The sequence below is a fragment of the Coturnix japonica genome, chromosome Z, assembly GCF_054131305.1.
Source record: "Coturnix japonica strain WE chromosome Z, WE-NBRP24, whole genome shotgun sequence".
NCBI classification, from domain to species: Eukaryota; Metazoa; Chordata; class Aves; order Galliformes; family Phasianidae; genus Coturnix; species Coturnix japonica.
Genome location: NC_140702.1, coordinates 62,271,789 through 62,289,324, shown reverse-complemented (window position 1 = coordinate 62,289,324; position 17,536 = coordinate 62,271,789). Strand labels below are relative to the sequence as shown.

The 17,536-nt window shown below is 30.9% G+C and overlaps 1 long non-coding RNA gene across 1 annotated transcript in view; it reads left to right on the top strand.

The window, feature by feature from the left end:
- Positions 1 to 17,536, top strand: part of LOC146754132 (uncharacterized) — a 187,709-nt gene that overhangs the window by 127,894 nt on the left and 42,279 nt on the right. The window lies entirely within an intron of this gene.

Below are 17,536 nucleotides of genomic sequence, written 5' to 3'. Positions count from 1 at the left end.
AAGTATAAATGAAAGGAATGGGTAATTTTAAAAATAGGAATGGAAAGTATAAGTGAATGGAAAGTATAAAGGAAGGGAAAGTATAAAAGAAAGGAAGCAAAGGTAAGTATAAAGGAAGGGAAAGGAAGGGAATAGAAAAGAAAGGAAAGGTAGATATAATGGAAAGGAAAGCAATGTATAAGGGAAAGTCAATGTATGTAGAATTGTAAGGATAGGGAAGTATATAAAAAAGGAAAGGCAAGGTTAATTTAAAAAAAAAAAAGGAATGGAAAGGAAGGTCTAAAGGAAAATGTTACAGAACAGAAAGGGAATGTAGGTATAATGCAAAGGGAAGGGAATTATAAAAGAAGGGAATTTATAAAAGAAAGGAAAGCAAAGGTAAGTATGAAAGGAAAGGAAAGTATAAATGAAAGGAAAGGCTAAGTTTAAAAATAGGAATTGAAATGAAAGTGTAAAGGAAAGGAAAGTATACAGAAAAGGAAAGGGAAAGTATAAAAGAAAGGAAAGCAAAGGTAAGTATATTGGAAAGGAGAAGAAAGTATAAATGAAAGGAATGGGTAATTTTCAAAATAGGAATGGAAAGGAAAGTATAAGTGAATGGAAAGTATAAAGGAAGGGAAAGTATAAAAGAAAGGAAGCAAAGGTAAGTATAAAGGAAGGGAAAGGAAGGGAATAGAACAGAAAGGAAAGGTAGATATAATGGAAAGGAAAGCAAAGTATAAGGGAAAGTCAATGTATGTAGAATTGTAAGGATAGGGAAGTATATAAAAAAGGAAAGGCAAGGTTAATTTAAAAAAAAAAAGGAATGGAAAGGAAGGTCTAAAGGAAAATATTACAGAAAAGAAAGGGAATGTAGGTATAATGCAAAGGGAAGGGAATTATAAAAGAAGGGAATTTATAAAAGAAAGGAAAGCAAAGGTAAGTATGAAAGGAAAGGAATGGATAAATGAAAGGAAAGGCTAAGTTTAAAAATAGGAATTGAAATGAAAGTGTAAAGAAAGGAAAGTATACAGAAAAGGAAAGGGAAAGTATAAAAGAAAGGAAAGCAAAGGTAAGTATATTGGAAAGGAGAAGAAAGTATAAATGAAAGGAATGGGTAAGTCTAAAAATAGGAATGGAAAGGAAAGTATAAGTGAATGGAAAGTATAAAGGAAGGGAAAGTATAAAAGAAAGGAAGCAAAGGTAAGTACAAAGGAAGGGAAAGGAAGGGAATAGAACAGAAAGGAAAGGTAGATATAATGGAAAGGAAAGCAATGTATAAGGGAAAGTCAATGTATTTGGAATTTTTAGAATAGGGAAGTATATAAAAAAGGAAAGGCAAGGTTAATTTAAAAAAAAAGAAAGGAATGGAAAGGAAGGTCTAAAGGAAAATATTACAGAAAAGAAAGGGAATGTAGGTATAATGCAAAGGGAAGGGAATTATAAAAGAAGGGAATTTATAAAAGAAAGGAAAGCAAAGGTAAGTATGAAAGGAAAGGAAAGTATAAATGAAAGGAAAGGCTAAGTTTAAAAATAGGAATTGAAATGAAAGTGTAAAGGACAGGAATGTATACAGAAAAGGAAAGTATAAAGAAAAGGAATGTATATAGGAAGGGAAAGTATAAAAGAAAGGAAAGCAAGGGTTAAGTATATTGGAAAGGAGAAGAAAGTATAAATGAAAGGAATGGGTAAGTCTAAAAATAAGAATGGAAAGGAAAGTAGAAGGGAATGGAAAGTATAAAGGAAGGGAAAGTATAAAAGAAAGGAAGCAAAGGTAAGTATAAAGGAAGGGAAAGGAAGGGAATAGAAAAGAAAGGAAAGGTAGATATAATGGAAAGGAAAGCAATGTATAAGGGAAAGTCAATGTATGTAGAATTGTAAGGATAGGGAAGTATATAAAAAAGGAAAGGCAAGGTTAATTTAAAAAAAAAAAAGGAATGGAAAGGAAGGTCTAAAGGAAAATGTTACAGAACAGAAAGGGAATGTAGGTATAATGCAAAGGGAAGGGAATTATAAAAGAAGGGAATTTATAAAAGAAAGGAAAGCAAAGGTAAGTATGAAAGGAAAGGAAACGAAAGTATAAATGAAAGGAAAGGCTAAGTTTAAAAATAGGAATTGAAATGAAAGTGTAAAGGAAAGGAAAGTATACAGAAAAGGAAAGGGAAAGTATAAAAGAAAGGAAAGCAAAGGTAAGTATATTGGAAAGGAGAAGAAAGTATAAATGAAAGGAATGGGTAATTTTCAAAATAGGAATGGAAAGGAAAGTATAAGTGAATGGAAAGTATAAAGGAAGGGAAAGTATAAAAGAAAGGAAGCAAAGGTAAGTATAAAGGAAGGGAAAGGAAGGGAATAGAAAAGAAAGGAAAGGTAGATATAATGGAAAGGAAAGCAAAGTATAAGGGAAAGTCAATGTATGTAGAATTGTAAGGATAGGGAAGTATATAAAAAAGGAAAGGCAAGGTTAATTTTAAAAAAAAAAAGGAATGGAAAGGAAGGTCTAAAGGAAAATATTACAGAAAAGAAAGGGAATGTAGGTATAATGCAAAGGGAAGGGAATTATAAAAGAAGGGAATTTATATAAGAAAGGAAAGCAAAGGTAAGTATGAAAGGAAAGGAATGGATAAATGAAAGGAAAGGCTAAGTTTAAAAATAGGAATTGAAATGAAAGTGTAAAGAAAGGAAAGTATACAGAAAAGGAAAGGGAAAGTATAAAAGAAAGGAAAGCAAAGGTAAGTATATTGGAAAGGATAAGAAAGTATAAATGAAAGGAATGGGTAATTTTAAAAATAGGAATGGAAAGGAAAGTATAAGGGAATGGAAAGTATAAAGGAAGGGAAAGTATAAAAGAAAGGAAGCAAAGGTAAGTATAAAGGAAGGGAAAGGAAGGGAATAGAAAAGAAAGGAAAGGTAGATATAATGGAAAGGAAAGCAATGTATAAGGGAAAGTCAATGTATGTAGAATTGTAAGGATAGGGAAGTATATAAAAAAGGAAAGGCAAGGTTAATTTAAAAAAAAGAAAGGAATGGAAAGGAAGGTCTAAAGGAAAATGTTACAGAACAGAAAGGGAATGTAGGTATAATGCAAAGGGAAGGGAATTATAAAAGAAGGGAATTTATAAAAGAAAGGAAAGCAAAGGTAAGTATGAAAGGAAAGGAAAGGAAAGTATAAATGAAAGGAAAGGCTAAGTTTAAAAATAGGAATTGAAATGAAAGTGTATAGGACAGAAATGTATACAGAAAAGGAAAGTATAAAGAAAAGGAATGTATATAGGAAGGGAAAGTATAAAAGAAAGGAAAGCAAGGGTTAAGTATATTGGAAACGAGAAGAAAGTATAAATGAAAGGAATGGGTAATTTTAAAAATAGGAATGGAAAGGAAAGTATAAGTGAATGGAAAGTATAAAGGAAGGGAAAGTATAAAAGAAAGGAAGCAAAGGTAAGTATAAAGGAAGGGAAAGGAAGGGAATAGAAAGAAAGGAAAGGTAGATATAATGGAAAGGAAAGCAATGTATAAGGGAAAGTCAATGTATGTAGAATTGTAAGGATAGGGAAGTATATAAAAAAGGAAAGGCAAGGTTAATTTAAAAAAAAAAAAGGAATGGAAAGGAAGGTCTAAAGGAAAATGTTACAGAACAGAAAGGGAATGTAGGTATAATGCAAAGGGAAGGGAATTATAAAAGAAGGGAATTTATAAAAGAAAGGAAAGCAAAGGTAAGTATGAAAGGAAAGGAAAGTATAAATGAAAGGAAAGGCTAAGTTTAAAAATAGGAATTGAAATGAAAGTGTAAAGGACAGGAATGTATACAGAAAAGGAAAGTATAAAGAAAAGGAATGTATATAGGAAGGGAAAGTATAAAAGAAAGGAAAGCAAGGGTTAAGTATATTGGAAAGGAGAAGAAAGTATAAATGAAAGGAATGGGTAATTTTAAAAATAGGAATGGAAAGGAAAGTATAAGGGAATGGAAAGTATAAAGGAAGGGAAAGTATAAAAGAAAGGAAGCAAAGGTAAGTATAAAGGAAGGGAAAGGAAGGGAATAGAAAAGAAAGGAAAGGTAGATATAATGGAAATAAAAGCAATGTATAAGGGAAAGTCAATGTATGTAGAATTGTAAGGATAGGGAAGTATATAAAAAAGGAAAGGCAAGGTTAATTTAAAAAAAAAAAAGGAATGGAAAGGAAGGTCTAAAGGAAAATGTTACAGAACAGAAAGGGAATGTAGGTGTAATGCAAAGGGAAGGGAATTATAAAAGAAGGGAATTTATAAAAGAAAGGAAAGCAAAGGTAAGTATGAAAGGAAAGGAAAGTATAAATGAAAGGAAAGGCTAAGTTTAAAAATAGGAATTGAAATGAAAGTGTAAAGGAAAGGAAAGTATACAGAAAAGGAAAGGGAAAGTATAAAAGAAAGGAAAGCAAAGGTAAGTATATTGGAAAGGATAAGAAAGTATAAATGAAAGGAATGGGTAATTTTCAAAATAGGAATGGAAAGGAAAGTATAAGTGAATGGAAAGTATAAAGGAAGGGAAAGTATAAAAGAAAGGAAGCAAAGGTAAGTATAAAGGAAGGGAAAGGAAGGGAATAGAAAAGAAAGGAAAGGTAGATATAATGGAAAGGAAAGCAAAGTATAAGGGAAAGTCAATGTATGTAGAATTGTAAGGATAGGGAAGTATATAAAAAAGGAAAGGCAAGGTTAATTTAAAAAAAAAAAAGGAATGGAAAGGAAGGTCTAAAGGAAAATATTACAGAAAAGAAAGGGAATGTAGGTATAATGCAAAGGGAAGGGAATTATAAAAGAAGGGAATTTATAAAAGAAAGGAAAGCAAAGGTAAGTATGAAAGGAAAGGAATGTATAAATGAAAGGAAACGCTAAGTTTAAAAATAGGAATTGAAATGAAAGTGTAAAGGAAAGGAAAGTATACAGAAAAGGAAAGGGAAAGTATAAAAGAAAGGAAAGCAAAGGTAAGTGTATTGGAAAGGATAAGAAAGTATAAATGAAAGGAATGGGTAATTTTAAAAATAGGAATGGAAAGGAAAGTATAAGTGAATGGAAAGTATAAAGGAAGGGAAAGTATAAAAGAAAGGAAGCAAAGGTAAGTATAAAGGAAGGGAAAGGAAGAGAATAGAAAAGAAAGGAAAGGTAGATATAATGGAAAGGAAAGCAAAGTATAAGGGAAAGTCAATGTATGTAGAATTGTAAGGATAGGGAAGTATATAAAAAAGGAAAGGCAAGGTTAATTTAAAAAAAAAAAAGGAATGGAAAGGAAGGTCTAAAGGAAAATGTTACAGAACAGAAAGGGAATGTAGGTATAATGCAAAGGGAAGGGAATTATAAAAGAAGGGAATTTATAAAAGAAAGGAAAGCAAAGGTAAGTATGAAAGGAAAGGAAAGGAAAGTATAAATGAAAGGAAAGGCTAAGTTTAAAAATAGGAATTGAAATGAAAGTGTAAAGGACAGGAATGTATACAGAAAAGGAAAGTATAAAGAAAAGGAATGTATATAGGAAGGGAAAGTACAAAAGAAAGGAAAGCAAGGGTTAAGTATATTGGAAAGGAGAAGAAAGTATAAATGAAAGGAATGGGTAAGTCTAAAAATAAGAATGGAAAGGAAAGTATAAGGGAATGGAAAGTATAAAGGAAGGGAAAGTATAAAAGAAAGGAAGCAAAGGTAAGTATAAAGGAAGGGAAAGGAAGGGAATAGAAAAGAAAGGAAAGGTAGATATAATGGAAAGGAAAGCAATGTATAAGGGAAAGTCAATGTATGTAGAATTGTAAGGATAGGGAAGTATATAAAAAAGGAAAGGCAAGGTTACTTTAAAAAAAAGAAAGGAATGGAAAGGAAGGTCTAAAGGAAAATGTTACAGAACAGAAAGGGAATGTAGGTATAATGCAAAGGGAAGGGAATTATAAAAGAAGGGAATTTATAAAAGAAAGGAAAGCAAAGGTAAGTATGAAAGGAAAGGAAAGTATAAATGAAAGGAAAGGCTAAGTTTAAAAATAGGAATAGAAATGAAAGTGTAAAGGAAAGGAAAGTATACAGAAAAGGAAAGGGAAAGTATAAAAGAAAGGAAAGCAAAGGTAAGTATATTGGAAAGGATAAGAAAGTATAAATGAAAGGAATGGGTAATTTTAAAAATAGTCATGGAAAGGAAAGTATAAGGGAATGGAAAGTATAAAGGAAGGGAAAGTATAAAAGAAAGGAAGCAAAGGTAAGTATAAAGGATAGGAAAGGAAGGAAATAGAAAAGAAAGGAAAGGTAGATATAATGGAAATAAAAGCAATGTATAAAGGAAAGTCAATGTACATAGAATTGTAAGGATAGGGAAGTATATAAAAAAGGAAGGGCAAGGTTAATTTAAAAAAAAAAAGGAATGGAAAGGAAGGTCTAAAGGAAAATATTACAGAAAAGAAAGGGAATGTAGGTATAATGCAAAGGGAATGGAATTATAAAAGAAGGGAATTTATAAAAGAAAGGAAAGCAAAGGTAAGTATGAAAGGAAAGGAAAGGAAAGTATAAATGAAAGGAAAGGCTAAGTTTAAAAATAGGAATTGAAATGAAAGTGTAAAGGACAGGAATGTATACAGAAAAGGAAAGTATAAAGAAAAGGAATGTATATAGGAAGGGAAAGTATAAAAGAAAGGAAAGCAAGGGTTAAGTATATTGGAAAGGAGAAGAAAGTATAAATGAAAGGAATGGGTAAGTCTAAAAATAAGAATGGAAAGGAAAGTAGAAGGGAATGTAAAGTATAAAGGAAGGGAAAGTATAAAAGAAAGGAAGCAAAGGTAAGTATAAAGGAAGGGAAAGGAAGGGAATAGAAAAGAAAGGAAAGGTAGATATAATGGAAAGGAAAGCAATGTATAAGGGAAAGTCAATGTATGTAGAATTGTAAGGATAGGGAAGTATATAAAAAAGGAAAGGCAAGGTTAATTTAAAAAAAAAAAAGGAATGGAAAGGAAGGTCTAAAGGAAAATGTTACAGAACAGAAAGGGAATGTAGGTATAATGCAAAGGGAAGGGAATTATACAAGAAGGGAATTTATAAAAGAAAGGAAAGCAAAGGTAAGTATGAAAGGAAAGGAAAGTATAAATGAAAGGAAAGGCTAAGTTTAAAAATAGGAATTGAAATGAAAGTGTAAAGGAAAGGAAAGTATACAGAAAAGGAAAGGGAAAGTATAAAAGAAAGGAAAGCAAAGGTTAAGTATATTGGAAAGGAGAAGAAAATATAAATGAAAGGAATGGGTAAGTCTAAAAATAGGAATGGAAAGGAAAGTATAAGGGAATGGAAAGTATAAAGGAAGGGAAAGTATAAAAGAAAGGAAGCAAAGGTAAGTATAAAGGAAGGGAAAGGAAGGGAATAGAAAAGAAAGGAAAGGTAGATATAATGGAAAGGAAAGCAATGTATAAAGGAAAGTCAATGTACGTAGAATTGTAATGATAGGGAAGTATAAAAGAAAGGAAAGGCAAGGTTAATTTAAAAAAAAAAAGGAATGGAAAGGAAGGTCTAAAGGAAAATGTTAAAGAACAGAAAGGGAATGTAGGTATAATGCAAAGGGAAGGGAATTATACAAGAAGGGAATTTATAAAAGAAAGGAAAGCAAAGGTAAGTATGAAAGGAAAGGAAAGTATAAATGAAAGGAAAGGCTAAGTTTAAAAATAGGAATTGAAATGAAAGTGTAAAGGAAAGGAAAGTATACAGAAAAGGAAATGGAAAGTATAAAAGAAAGGAAAGCAAAGGTAAGTATATTGGAAAGGAGAAGAAAGTATAAATGAAAGGAATGGGTAATTTTAAAAATAGGAATGGAAAGGAAAGTATAAGTGAATGGAAAGTATAAAGGAAGGGAAAGTATAAAAGAAAGGAAGCAAAGGTAAGTATAAAGGAAGGGAAAGGAAGGGAATAGAAAAGAAAGGAAAGGTAGATATAATGGAAATAAAAGCAATGTATAAAGGAAAGTCAATGTACATAGAATTGTAAGGATAGGGAAGTATAAAAGAAAGGAAAGGCAAGGTTAATTTAAAAAAAAAAAGGAATGGAAAGGAAGGTCTAAAGGAAAATGTTACAGAACAGAAAGGGAATGTAGGTATAATGCAAAGGGAAGGGAATTATAAAAGAAGGGAATTTATAAAAGAAAGGAAAGCAAAGGTAAGTATGAAAGGAAAGGAAAGGAAAGTATAAATGAAAGGAAAGGCTAAGTTTAAAAATAGGAATTGAAATGAAAGTGTAAAGGACAGGAATGTATACAGAAAATGAAAGTATAAAGAAAAGGAATGTATATAGGAAGGGAAAGTATAAAAGAAAGGAAAGCAAGGGTTAAGTATATTGGAAAGGAGAAGAAAGTATAAATGAAAGGAATGGGTAAGTCTAAAAATAGGAATGGAAAGGAAAGTATAAGGGAATGGAAAGTATAAAGGAAGGGAAAGTATAAAAGAAAGGAAGCAAAGGTAAGTATAAAGGAAGGGAAAGGAAGGGAATAGAAAAGAAAGGATAGGTAGATATAATGGAAAGGAAAGCAATGTATAAGGGAAAGTCAATGTATGTAGAATTGTAAGGATAGGGAAGTATATAAAAAAGGAAAGGCAAGGTTAATTTAAAAAAAAAAAGGAATGGAAAGGAAGGTCTAAAGGAAAATGTTACAGAACAGAAAGGGAATGTAGGTATAATGCAAAGGGAAGGGAATTATAAAAGAAGGGAATTTATAAAAGAAAGGAAAGCAAAGGTAAGTATGAAAGGAAAGGAAAGTATAAATGAAAGGAAAGGCTAAGTTTAAAAATAGGAATTGAAATGAAAGTGTAAAGGAAAGGAAAGTATACAGAAAAGGAAAGGGAAAGTATAAAAGAAAGGAAAGCAAAGGTAAGTATATTGGAAAGGATAAGAAAGTATAAATGAAAGGAATGGGTAATTTTAAAAATAGGAATGGAAAGGAAAGTATAAGTGAATGGAAAGTATAAAGGAAGGGAAAGTATAAAAGAAAGGAAGCAAAGGTAAGTATAAAGGAAGGGAAAGGAAGGGAATAGAAAAGAAAGGAAAGGTAGATATAATGGAAAGGAAAGCAAAGTATAAGGGAAAGTCAATGTATGTAGAATTGTAAGGATAGGGAAGTATATAAAAAAGGAAAGGCAAGGTTAATTTAAAAAAAAGAAAGGAATGGAAAGGAAGGTCTAAAGGAAAATGTTACAGAAAAGAAAGGGAATGTAGGTATAATGCAAAGGGAAGGGAATTATAAAAGAAGGGAATTTATAAAAGAAAGGAAAGCAAAGGTAAGTATGAAAGGAAAGGAAAGGAAAGTATAAATGAAAGGAAAGGCTAAGTTTAAAAATAGGAATTGAAATGAAAGTGTAAAGGACAGGAATGTATACAGAAAAGGAAAGTATAAAGAAAAGGAATGTATATAGGAAGGGAAAGTACAAAAGAAAGGAAAGCAAGGGTTAAGTATATTGGAAAGGAGAAGAAAGTATAAATGAAAGGAATGGGTAAGTCTAAAAATAAGAATGGAAAGGAAAGTATAAGGGAATGGAAAGTAAAAAGGAAGGGAAAGTATAAAAGAAAGGAAGCAAAGGTAAGTATAAAGGAAGGGAAAGGAAGGGAATATAAAAGAAAGGAAAGGTAGATATAATGGAAAGGAAAGCAATGTATAAGGGAAAGTCAATGTATGTAGAATTGTAAGGATAGGGAAGTATATAAAAAAGGAAAGGCAAGGTTAATTTAAAAAAAAAAAAGGAATGGAAAGGAAGGTCTAAAGGAAAATGTTACAGAACAGAAAGGGAATGTAGGTATAATGCAAAGGGAAGGGAATTATAAAAGAAGGGAATTTATAAATGAAAGGAAAGGAAAGTATAAATGAAAGGAAAGGAAAGTATAAATGAAAGGAAAGGCTAAGTTTAAAAATAGGAATTGAAATGAAAGTGTAAAGGAAAGGAAAGTATACAGAAAAGGAAAGGGAAAGTATAAAAGAAAGGAAAGCAAAGGTAAGTATATTGGAAAGGAGAAGAAAGTATAAATGAAAGGAATGGGTAATTTTCAAAATAGGAATGGAAAGGAAAGTATAAGTGAATGGAAAGTATAAAGGAAGGGAAAGTATAAAAGAAAGGAAGCAAAGGTAAGTATAAAGGAAGGGAAAGGAAGGGAATAGAACAGAAAGGAAAGGTAGATATAATGGAAAGGAAAGCAAAGTATAAGGGAAAGTCAATGTATGTAGAATTGTAAGGATAGGGAAGTATATAAAAAAGGAAAGGCAAGGTTAATTTAAAAAAAAAAAGGAATGGAAAGGAAGGTCTAAAGGAAAATATTACAGAAAAGAAAGGGAATGTAGGTATAATGCAAAGGGAAGGGAATTATAAAAGAAGGGAATTTATAAAAGAAAGGAAAGCAAAGGTAAGTATGAAAGGAAAGGAATGGATAAATGAAAGGAAAGGCTAAGTTTAAAAATAGGAATTGAAATGAAAGTGTAAAGAAAGGAAAGTATACAGAAAAGGAAAGGGAAAGTATAAAAGAAAGGAAAGCAAAGGTAAGTATATTGGAAAGGATAAGAAAGTATAAATGAAAGGAATGGGTAATTTTCAAAATAGGAATAGAAAGGAAAGTATAAGTGAATGGAAAGTATAAAGGAAGGGAAAGTATAAAAGAAAGGAAGCAAAGGTAAGTATAAAGGAAGGGAAAGGAAGGGAATAGAAAAGAAAGGAAAGGTAGATATAATGGAAAGGAAAGCAAAGTATAAGGGAAAGTCAATGTATGTAGAATTGTAAGGATAGGGAAGTATATAAAAAAGGAAAGGCAAGGTTAATTTAAAAAAAAAAAAGGAATGGAAAGGAAGGTCTAAAGGAAAATATTACAGAAAAGAAAGGGAATGTAGGTATAATGCAAAGGGAAGGGAATTATAAAAGAAGGGAATTTATAAAAGAAAGGAAAGCAAAGGTAAGTATGAAAGGAAAGGAAAGGAAAGTATAAATGAAAGGAAAGGCTAAGTTTAAAAATAGGAATTGAAATGAAAGTGTAAAGGACAGGAATGTATACAGAAAAGGAAAGTATAAAGAAAAGGAATGTATATAGGAAGGGAAAGTATAAAAGAAAGGAAAGCAAGGGTTAAGTATATTGGAAACGAGAAGAAAGTATAAATGAAAGGAATGGGTAATTTTAAAAATAGGAATGGAAAGGAAAGTATAAGTGAATGGAAAGTATAAAGGAAGGGAAAGTATAAAAGAAAGGAAGCAAAGGTAAGTACAAAGGAAGGGAAAGGAAGGGAATAGAAAGAAAGGAAAGGTAGATATAATGGAAAGGAAAGCAATGTATAAGGGAAAGTCAATGTATGTACAATTGTAAGGATAGGGAAGTAGATAAAAAAGGAAAGGCAAGGTTAATTTAAAAAAAAAAAAGGAATGGAAAGGAAGGTCTAAAGGAAAATGTTACAGAACAGAAAGGGAATGTAGGTATAATGCAAAGGGAAGGGAATTATAAAAGAAGGGAATTTATAAAAGAAAGGAAAGCAAAGGTAAGTATGAAAGGAAAGGAAAGGAAAGTATAAATGAAAGGAAAGGCTAAGTTTAAAAATAGGAATTGAAATGAAAGTGTAAAGGACAGGAATGTATACAGAAAAGGAAAGTATAAAGAAAAGGAATGTATATAGGAAGGGAAAGTATAAAAGAAAGGAAAGCAAGGGTTAAGTATATTGGAAAGGAGAAGAAAGTATAAATGAAAGGAATGGGTAATTTTAAAAATAGGAATGGAAAGGAAAGTATAAGGGAATGGAAAGTATAAAGGAAGGGAAAGTATAAAAGAAAGGAAGCAAAGGTAAGTATAAAGGAAGGGAAAGGAAGGGAATAGAAAAGAAAGGAAAGGTTGATATAATGGAAATAAAAGCAATGTATAAGGGAAAGTCAATGTATGTAGAATTGTAAGGATAGGGAAGTATATAAAAAAGGAAAGGCAAGGTTAATTTAAAAAAAAAAAAGGAATGGAAAGGAAGGTCTAAAGGAAAATGTTACAGAACAGAAAGGGAATGTAGGTATAATGCAAAGGGAAGGGAATTATAAAAGAAGGGAATTTATAAATGAAAGGAAAGGAAAGTATAAATGAAAGGAAAGGAAAGTATAAATGAAAGGAAAGGCTAAGTTTAAAAATAGGAATTGAAATGAAAGTGTAAAGGAAAGGAAAGTATACAGAAAAGGAAAGGGAAAGTATAAAAGAAAGGAAAGCAAAGGTAAGTATATTGGAAAGGAGAAGAAAGTATAAATGAAAGGAATGGGTAATTTTCAAAATAGGAATGGAAAGGAAAGTATAAGTGAATGGAAAGTATAAAGGAAGGGAAAGTATAAAAGAAAGGAAGCAAAGGTAAGTATAAAGGAAGGGAAAGGAAGGGAATAGAACAGAAAGGAAAGGTAGATATAATGGAAAGGAAAGCAAAGTATAAGGGAAAGTCAATGTATGTAGAATTGTAAGGATAGGGAAGTATATAAAAAAGGAAAGGCAAGGTTAATTTAAAAAAAAAAAGGAATGGAAAGGAAGGTCTAAAGGAAAATATTACAGAAAAGAAAGGGAATGTAGGTATAATGCAAAGGGAAGGGAATTATAAAAGAAGGGAATTTATAAAAGAAAGGAAAGCAAAGGTAAGTATGAAAGGAAAGGAATGGATAAATGAAAGGAAAGGCTAAGTTTAAAAATAGGAATTGAAATGAAAGTGTAAAGAAAGAAAAGTATACAGAAAAGGAAAGGGAAAGTATAAAAGAAAGGAAAGCAAAGGTAAGTATATTGGAAAGGATAAGAAAGTATAAATGAAAGGAATGGGTAATTTTCAAAATAGGAATGGAAAGGAAAGTATAAGTGAATGGAAAGTATAAAGGAAGGGAAAGTATAAAAGAAAGGAAGCAAAGGTAAGTATAAAGGAAGGGAAAGGAAGGGAATAGAAAAGAAAGGAAAGGTAGATATAATGGAAAGGAAAGCAAAGTATAAGGGAAAGTGAATGTATGTAGAATTGTAAGGATAGGGAAGTATATAAAAAAGGAAAGGCAAGGTTAATTTAAAAAAAAAAAAGGAATGGAAAGGAAGGTCTAAAGGAAAATATTACAGAAAAGAAAGGGAATGTAGGTATAATGCAAAGGGAAGGGAATTATAAAAGAAGGGAATTTATAAAAGAAAGGAAAGCAAAGGTAAGTATGAAAGGAAAGGAAAGGAAAGTATAAATGAAAGGAAAGGCTAAGTTTAAAAATAGGAATTGAAATGAAAGTGTAAAGGACAGGAATGTATACAGAAAAGGAAAGTATAAAGAAAAGGAATGTATATAGGAAGGGAAAGTATAAAAGAAAGGAAAGCAAGGGTTAAGTATATTGGAAACGAGAAGAAAGTATAAATGAAAGGAATGGGTAATTTTAAAAATAGGAATGGAAAGGAAAGTATAAGTGAATGGAAAGTATAAAGGAAGGGAAAGTATAAAAGAAAGGAAGCAAAGGTAAGTATAAAGGAAGGGAAAGGAAGGGAATAGAAAGAAAGGAAAGGTAGATATAATGGAAAGGAAAGCAATGTATAAGGGAAAGTCAATGTATGTAGAATTGTAAGGATAGGGAAGTAGATAAAAAAGGAAAGGCAAGGTTAATTTAAAAAAAAAAAAGGAATGGAAAGGAAGGTCTAAAGGAAAATGTTACAGAACAGAAAGGGAATGTAGGTATAATGCAAAGGGAAGGGAATTATAAAAGAAGGGAATTTATAAAAGAAAGGAAAGCAAAGGTAAGTATGAAAGGAAAGGAAAGGAAAGTATAAATGAAAGGAAAGGCTAAGTTTAAAAATAGGAATTGAAATGAAAGTGTAAAGGACAGGAATGTATACAGAAAAGGAAAGTATAAAGAAAAGGAATGTATATAGGAAGGGAAAGTATAAAAGAAAGGAAAGCAAGGGTTAAGTATATTGGAAAGGAGAAGAAAGTATAAATGAAAGGAATGGGTAATTTTAAAAATAGGAATGGAAAGGAAAGTATAAGGGAATGGAAAGTATAAAGGAAGGGAAAGTATAAAAGAAAGGAAGCAAAGGTAAGTATAAAGGAAGGGAAAGGAAGGGAATAGAAAAGAAAGGAAAGGTAGATATAATGGAAATAAAAGCAATGTATAAGGGAAAGTCAATGTATGTAGAATTGTAAGGATAGGGAAGTATATAAAAAAGGAAAGGCAAGGTTAATTTAAAAAAAAAAAAGGAATGGAAAGGAAGGTCTAAAGGAAAATGTTACAGAACAGAAAGGGAATGTAGGTATAATGCAAAGGGAAGGGAATTATAAAAGAAGGGAATTTATAAAAGAAAGGAAAGCAAAGGTAAGTATGAAAGGAAAGGAAAGTATAAATGAAAGGAAAGGCTAAGTTTAAAAATAGGAATTGAAATGAAAGTGTAAAGGAAAGGAAAGTATACAGAAAAGGAAAGGGAAAGTATAAAAGAAAGGAAAGCAAAGGTAAGTATATTGGAAAGGATAAGAAAGTATAAATGAAAGGAATGGGTAAGTTTAAAAATAGGAATGGAAAGGAAAGTATAAGTGAATGGAAAGTATAAAGGAAGGGAAAGTATAAAAGAAAGGAAGCAAAGGTAAGTATAAAGGAAGGGAAAGGAAGGGAATAGAAAAGAAAGGAAAGGTAGATATAATGGAAAGGAAAGCAAAGTATAAGGGAAAGTCAATGTATGTAGAATTGTAAGGATAGGGAAGTATATAAAAAAGGAAAGGCAAGGTTAATTTAAAAAAAAGAAAGGAATGGAAAGGAAGGTCTAAAGGAAAATGTTACAGAACAGAAAGGGAATGTAGGTATAATGCAAAGGGAAGGGAATTATAAAAGAAGGGAATTTATAAAAGAAAGGAAAGCAAAGGTAAGTATGAAAGGAAAGGAATGGATAAATGAAAGGAAAGGCTAAGTTTAAAAATAGGAATTGAAATGAAAGTGTAAAGAAAGGAAAGTATACAGAAAAGGAAAGGGAAAGTATAAAAGAAAGGAAAGCAAAGGTAAGTATATTGGAAAGGATAAGAAAGTATAAATGAAAGGAATGGGTAATTTTAAAAATAGGAATGGAAAGGAAAGTATAAGGGAATGGAAAGTATAAAGGAAGGGAAAGTATAAAAGAAAGGAAGCAAAGGTAAGTATAAAGGAAGGGAAAGGAAGGGAATAGAAAAGAAAGGAAAGGTAGATATAATGGAAATAAAAGCAATGTATAAGGGAAAGTCAATGTATGTAGAATTGTAAGGATAGGGAAGTATATAAAAAAGGAAAGGCAAGGTTAATTTAAAAAAAAAAAAGGAATGGAAAGGAAGGTCTAAAGGAAAATGTTACAGAACAGAAAGGGAATGTAGGTATAATGCAAAGGGAAGGGAATTATAAAAGAAGGGAATTTATAAAAGAAAGGAAAGCAAAGGTAAGTATGAAAGGAAAGGAAAGTATAAATGAAAGGAAAGGCTAAGTTTAAAAATAGGAATTGAAATGAAAGTGTAAAGGAAAGGAAAGTATACAGAAAAGGAAAGGGAAAGTATAAAAGAAAGGAAAGCAAAGGTAAGTATATTGGAAAGGAGAAGAAAGTATAAATGAAAGGAATGGGTAATTTTCAAAATAGGAATGGAAAGGAAAGTATAAGTGAATGGAAAGTATAAAGGAAGGGAAAGTATAAAAGAAAGGAAGCAAAGGTAAGTATAAAGGAAGGGAAAGGGAAAGGAAGGGAATAGAACAGAAAGGAAAGGTAGATATAATGGAAAGGAAAGCAAAGTATAAGGGAAAGTCAATGTATGTAGAATTGTAAGGATAGGGAAGTATATAAAAAAGGAAAGGCAAGGTTAATTTAAAAAAAAAAAGGAATGGAAAGGAAGGTCTAAAGGAAAATATTACAGAAAAGAAAGGGAATGTAGGTATAATGCAAAGGGAAGGGAATTATAAAAGAAGGGAATTTATAAAAGAAAGGAAAGCAAAGGTAAGTATGAAAGGAAAGGAATGGATAAATGAAAGGAAAGGCTAAGTTTAAAAATAGGAATTGAAATGAAAGTGTAAAGAAAGGAAAGTATACAGAAAAGGAAAGGGAAAGTATAAAAGAAAGGAAAGCAAAGGTAAGTATATTGGAAAGGATAAGAAAGTATAAATGAAAGGAATGGGTAATTTTCAAAATAGGAATGGAAAGGAAAGTATAAGTGAATGGAAAGTATAAAGGAAGGGAAAGTATAAAAGAAAGGAAGCAAAGGTAAGTATAAAGGAAGGGAAAGGAAGGGAATAGAAAAGAAAGGAAAGGTAGATATAATGGAAAGGAAAGCAAAGTATAAGGGAAAGTCAATGTATGTAGAATTGTAAGGATAGGGAAGTATATAAAAAAGGAAAGGCAAGGTTAATTTAAAAAAAAAAAAGGAATGGAAAGGAAGGTCTAAAGGAAAATATTACAGAAAAGAAAGGGAATGTAGGTATAATGCAAAGGGAAGGGAATTATAAAAGAAGGGAATTTATAAAAGAAAGGAAAGCAAAGGTAAGTATGAAAGGAAAGGAAAGGAAAGTATAAATGAAAGGAAAGGCTAAGTTTAAAAATAGGAATTGAAATGAAAGTGTAAAGGACAGGAATGTATACAGAAAAGGAAAGTATAAAGAAAAGGAATGTATATAGGAAGGGAAAGTATAAAAGAAAGGAAAGCAAGGGTTAAGTATATTGGAAACGAGAAGAAAGTATAAATGAAAGGAATGGGTAATTTTAAAAATAGGAATGGAAAGGAAAGTATAAGTGAATGGAAAGTATAAAGGAAGGGAAAGTATAAAAGAAAGGAAGCAAAGGTAAGTATAAAGGAAGGGAAAGGAAGGGAATAGAAAGAAAGGAAAGGTAGATATAATGGAAAGGAAAGCAATGTATAAGGGAAAGTCAATGTATGTAGAATTGTAAGGATAGGGAAGTAGATAAAAAAGGAAAGGCAAGGTTAATTTAAAAAAAAAAAAGGAATGGAAAGGAAGGTCTAAAGGAAAATGTTACAGAACAGAAAGGGAATGTAGGTATAATGCAAAGGGAAGGGAATTATAAAAGAAGGGAATTTATAAAAGAAAGGAAAGCAAAGGTAAGTATGAAAGGAAAGGAAAGGAAAGTATAAATGAAAGGAAAGGCTAAGTTTAAAAATAGGAATTGAAATGAAAGTGTAAAGGACAGGAATGTATACAGAAAAGGAAAGTATAAAGAATAGGAATGTATATAGGAAGGGAAAGTATAAAAGAAAGGAAAGCAAGGGTTAAGTATATTGGAAAGGAGAAGAAAGTATAAATGAAAGGAATGGGTAATTTTAAAAATAGGAATGGAAAGGAAAGTATAAGGGAATGGAAAGTATAAAGGAAGGGAAAGTATAAAAGAAAGGAAGCAAAGGTAAGTATAAAGGAAGGGAAAGGAAGGGAATAGAAAAGAAAGGAAAGGTAGATATAATGGAAATAAAAGCAATGTATAAGGGAAAGTCAATGTATGTAGAATTGTAAGGATAGGGAAGTATATAAAAAAGGAAAGGCAAGGTTAATTTAAAAAAAAAAAAGGAATGGAAAGGAAGGTCTAAAGGAAAATGTTACAGAACAGAAAGGGAATGTAGGTATAATGCAAAGGGAAGGGAATT